The sequence below is a fragment of the Pinus tabuliformis genome, chromosome 8 (genome assembly GCF_031772625.1).
Source record: "Pinus tabuliformis cultivar Carrire ecotype Pingquan chromosome 8, CPIR1, whole genome shotgun sequence".
Lineage (NCBI taxonomy): Eukaryota > Viridiplantae > Streptophyta > Pinopsida > Pinales > Pinaceae > Pinus > Pinus tabuliformis.
This window is the reverse complement of record NC_142294.1, coordinates 529,007,040-529,013,039: the sequence shown is the minus strand read 5'-3', so window position 1 is coordinate 529,013,039 and position 6,000 is coordinate 529,007,040.

The window sequence follows — 6,000 nt, the reverse complement described above, 5'->3', positions numbered from 1 at the left end:
TGTTGTTAATATGGTCTTGAGGTTTATGCACAAGCCTCATGAAATCCATTGGCAAGCAGCAAAGAAAATTCTCATATATATACAAGGGACAATGAATTATGGTATTTTCTATTTAAGTAAGGCTACGATTTCTCTTCTTTGTTAAATAGATATTGATTGGGAAAGTGATGGTGCATATAGGTGGTCTACTATGGGGTACATCTTTAAGGTTGGTTTAGGTATGATTTCTAACTTTGAGAACCTTTTTCTCTTTCTTCTTATGAAGCAAAGTAGAGGGAAGCTAAGGAAGAAGCTAAAGGAGTAGTTTGGTTATGGCATATTCTTACCAATCTTGGACTAGTTCATAAATTAAATATAGAGTTAATATGTGACAAGGAGAGTGCAATTCAACTTGCATATAATCTATTGTATCACTCCAAAACCAAACACGTTGATCATGATACTCACTACATTCAAGATCTTGTTGTGGATGCTAGTATTTCTTAAAGTATTGTCCCACAGAGTAATAAGCAACAAATTTCTTCACCAAATCCATCTCAGAGGTAAAGTTTGTGTGACTATGAGGGTTTTTTGGAATGTGGAAAGTTGTCATCAAGGAAGAGTGTTGATGTAATTCCATTTTCCTCCAAAGGTGTTCCTTCTCCCTAGTCATCATTCAAGGGAGTGTTGGCTTTTGTTACTTTGGAAAGTAGTAATGTCTAGTGTTATGTTAGAAAAATTAATTTTATGTAAGAGTTATGCCACATTCACCATGGAGTAAATTCTCTTGTTATCATTTATTATATAAAGATGTTAAATTATCCCCTAGGGGGGGCAGCTCGATTGATGATCGTCATGATATGAAGTGTTTGTGAAGTGAGTGGTTCAAGGTTCAAATCCCCCCTGAAAACCACATGGGCCATGCATGGGGATGTAGGTTTAGTGGTAGTGATCAGAATCAACCCCATGTTATGCAAGTACGAGCCCAACCCAATTCTTGATTCATCTAAACACAAATGTGTGTGTGTGTGTGAAATTATATTTATCCAACTTTTATTACTGGGATGTAATTCCTCCATATCTCTTGGTATATAATATAGGTAAGAGAGACCCATGAGAGAGATGAACAAAGGAAAAAGTATTATCTTTGTAAATGGTAAAGCATTTGTGTAGGTTCTATCAAGTGTAAGATTGGATATTTCTTATGGATAAAGAAGACAATACCTTCCTGTGAATGTTTCCCACATTCGGGTTTTATCATGTATATCTGGTGTACTCTTTTGTTCTCTAATCTCTTTCTTACTTTGATTAAATATTGTTGTTATATGAATAGGAATATAGACCAGTAAAGTTCTTGTGTTTAATATTTTTGTATGTTTATTCATATACCTCAATATTCTAACAACGACAAGATCCCAACTCTACAAAAAATAAGAAGGTGCCATATGGAGATTAAGGAGAATGTATGTCAAGATTTATTAGTAAGGAAACAACACCAAGTTTGAGATAGAGAAAAATGTATTTAAGGTAATAGAGAAAGAAGTAGCTACCACCATCTAAGAGAGAAGTTGGCAGCAAAAACTATAAGAGTAATTTAAACAATTAGATGACATATTGAGATTAAGAAGACAAATTTCCAAGAGAACAAGTCAAAAAGGGGGTGCTTCAGACATGAAGAAGATGAGAGAAACCCCACCATGGCATTTATCCTACCAACATGATGAATTTGTAACCTAGTGAGAAGGTTATCAACCAATTGTATAATTATTATATATTTAATTAGAGAGAACAATAGATAGAGATAATGATTTTTCCTATTGGGTTTCAATGTTAATCCCTATATAATGTGTGATTATGTTGTCCTCTAGTAATTGAAGTAGTTGAATAGTGGAACAAAAGAAAAAGATGAAGAAGAATTAGAATTATAAGAGGGTAACTAAGAACGTGAACGTGATTCCATAAAAGTTTGTAATGGAGAATATGATCACAAGACAATCTTGAGGAGATGAAGAATTATGGAGAAGCTAATGAAGATGAAGATGTTGATCATAGAATGAGCATATTCAAATCTTCCAACTAGGGAGATGTTTGTGGAAGAGTAAGTGTCGTAGAATGAGTGAAAAGATATTGTATAATGAACATAAGAAGATGTAGATTATTGAGATGAGAAAGAATTCCTTGGTTTTTTTTTCTTATAAAGAAGAGGAAGAAGTTAGAGTGGTTGAGTTAAAGAAGGTGAAACATAGGAGGAGTACTTTATGTTGTGTGGTTTCAAGCAAAGAGAGGTTCAGTAAACCTACAAATCATATTAGACATCAAGACTGGAGGAAGTTAAAGGTTTTGTATGTGCAGGCATGGCTCAAAATTTGTTATGCATTGTGATATACAACTTGTAAAGGCAGTCCTCTAGTAGAGTTACAAAAACTCTAAATGAGAGGTGATAAGCACATGAAGTAGTACTTCGACAAGGTAAAGAGTAGAGATGCGGTAAAAATAGATAGAGACTAAAAATAATAGAAGAAAAGAGGGAGGTTGCATCAAAAAGATAAGTTGCAGTTAGATGTGGAAATGAGAATTATTGATTTCCATTATACATTGTATGTTGAATTTGTTGTACGTACATTCACAACAAAAGTAAAGAGTGCACCACATGGAGATTGCAAAAGAAGATGAAGTTTTTGATTGAATATGAGATTGAACCTCTTAAGCATAAGAACATGTTCTTAATAAACTGAATTTGATGTAAGGAGCATCATTGGAAAAACGAAGATACCTTGAGAAAAGCATACATAAGAAGATTGTGGTGAGAAGATGAGTATGTACTCACAAAGGTGAAGGACAATTAAGAGAAAGCCTCATGATGTATGGGATTGATGATGTGGAAGTGAAATAGATGACATGAATTATAAGTGGATGACTATGTCAAATGTTGAGGAGAGAAGAGTGGACACACGAAAATTATAAATTGGTAGTTGGAAGGAGTGCATGTGTTAAAGTTTTGTTAAAAACAAAATATTGGTTTTTAGAACCCTTTATAAAGGAAAAAATGTGTAGGTATTATTGGGGTGGAGCTAGAGGTAATGAGGAGGATTGAGACTCAACATTTCACTCTTTGCACCCTTCGCATGGGGTAGAGTGTGAAGTAGGTAGAATCCCTTCCTTCCCCTACCCTAAACATTTGTTTGTGGAATATTGTAATATAAAAAAAACACTAGTTGAACCTATCCACATATAAAAGGGCATGTGGGGAATAGAAAATTATGACTATGTGATAATGAAGGGGTTCTAAACAAAACCTTGTAATGAATAAGCAAGGGCCACATGGAGGTTAAGGAGAATGTCTGTTGAGAGTTGTCAGTGAACCAGAACAATTACAATTTTGTGTTAAATGGAAAAGACTATTGATGTAGCCAAGTGATTATACCATTCAAGAGATAAGTCATAGGCAATAGTGACATGATGTTAATTTATGGTATGTTCTATGCTTAGAGCAATATACTTCTCTTTCTTATTATTATTCACAGATTAGCAATCACATGTGCATAAGTAAAGTGCATATAGAACATTAAACGATCAACAGAAAACAAGCCAAGACAAGAGACACAAGATGTGGCGGCTAGCCAGGGACAAACCCCAATATGGGGAAACCCTTTGATCAAATCTTCTTTTATCTTGAATAATTCAGTAGAGAGAAATAGTACAAAAATTTGATTTATATCAGTAGTAGCAAACCCTAGATTAGCAGCATCAGCATTAGCGGCTTCATCATCAAAACTAGGGCAGTCAATATCTCGCAAACTGACCGTCGGATTGGCTTGATTCCACCACCAAAAAATGAGGCCTTCAGAGGAGGTCCAGATGGACTTACAGTGCAATTCTGAGGAGGGGATCTTTAGGTCAATGTTGGTCAAACTTTGATTCTGCAGTTGCAGCACTAATTTCTGTGTCCTTCCTTCCACCTGTGTGAGAGAGAATCACCTATTGCACAAGATAGAAGAGACTCTTTACTACGCTAGAGAGAGAGAGAGATGTGATGAGTTGAGTGAGTCCAAATGAGGAAAAGTCCTCCTGTATTTATACACATCTGATGATAATTGAATAGATGCGACTGTTGGGCTTCTGAGCCTACATGAGTTGTTGGTAGGCTTGATAATTATTCCATAATCAAAATAAATTCATATCTCCATAAATACTTATCGGAATCAGATGATATTTAGATCAATCCTACACCTCTCGATGAAAGGAGTCTAATAAAAATATTATCAGCCATGAATAAGATGACCCAAATGTAGTTTGGCCCTAATTTCCAATTTTAACACTCCTCTCAACTAGGGAGAACTCCATCTGCAATCTATTTGTTGGTCGCTACTATTCATCCATCAAATGCACTGCCCTGTACAGCTTGACCCTTGCCCTGCTCTGCTCTATTCTGCCTATTTTGCTTTGTCTTGTTCTGCCTTGTACTGATCTGTATTGTTCTGCTTTGTTCTGTTCTGCCCTGTACTGATCTGCATTGCTCTGCTCTGTTCTGCTCTGCTATGCTTTGTTCTGTTTTGCTCTGCTTTTGTCCAAATTATGAAGAAGAAGAAATGATCGAGGATGCATCACACTTACTCAAAGTCAGTCTTAGAGTATGTACCCCTGGTCCCAGACCCGTCTCAACCAACCCGAAGTCAGCGTCATAGTGAGTACAACTCCTACCACTGCCCAGACCAGTATCATCCTCCATTGGCTCGAAGTCAGTCTCAGAGTGCGTATCGTTGATCCCAGACCAGTCTCAACCGACTCGAATTCAGCGTCATAGTAGGTACCACTCATACCATTGGTCCCAGATCAATGAAGGTCATCCTAGCGTAGGGAGTACGGTAGATACAGCGATGCGTCCATCGGTACTACTATGGTCCCTAACTTCATTTCCCTGCTCATTGATCAGATGAGAGGTACTTCCCATGAGTACCTGATTACATGGGTAGGATGCCTCAACAGGAGAACTTAATCAGTCTCGTCCCCATAGGATAACTAATCATCCTGCTACAATTGTCATGGAGAACACATCATCCAAACCTCACAGGAGAACAAATCATCCTGCTACCATTTTTCATGGAGAACACATCATCTAGACCTCATAGGAGAACTAATCATCCTGCTACATAAGAGAGCAAATCATCTTGTCCACAGGAGAGCGAATCATCCTGTCGACAGGAGAGCGAATCATCCTATCCCACAAGAGAGCGAATCATCTTGTCCACGAGAGAGCGAATCATCCTGTCCACAGGAGAGTGAATCATCTTGTCCTACAAGAGAGCAAATCATCTTGTCCACAGAAGAGCGAATCATCCTGTCCACAGAAGAGTGAATCATTCTGTCCCACAAGAGAGCAAATCATCTTGTCCACAAGAGAGCGAATCATCCTATCCAGAGGAGAGCGAATCATCCTGTCCCACAAGAGAGCGAATCATCTTGTCCCCATGTGCACCACCAGGGGAGGTTGAGTCACCCTGTGGTCGTATGTTGCTCCAGTAAGAACCACAAGCCCCCAGAGCTCCCAGAGCTCAATGTATGCAACATGCAAGACCCTTTTACAAGGGTTTCTCGACGACTCCAAGTCATTTGGGAAAATCACAGATTTGATCTTTCCCCGGGGCTTTGTCAAAATGTCACCGACTTGTACATCAGTCTCAAAGCGATGGAGCCTCCTTGCTCATTGATTTACCACATCCCAGATAAGGTAGAACTAGATGTTTATCTGTTGGAGCAATCATCGAATACATGATTCCTCTATAATCGAATCCCACCTCTGGTTGTCACAGAGAATCATAGCGGTATTCATCATGTGTACAAACATCTCACTAAAGAGCTTCCACAACCAGACTGCCTCACAGGAGACCATGCTAGCAGCAATGTATTCTACCTTGGTGGTGCTTAGAGCCACCGACTTCTGCTTCCTACTCATCCAGGATATTAAGGTATATTCCAAAGAGAACCAGCACTAAAAAGTGCTCTCCACACTGCCTGCTCACT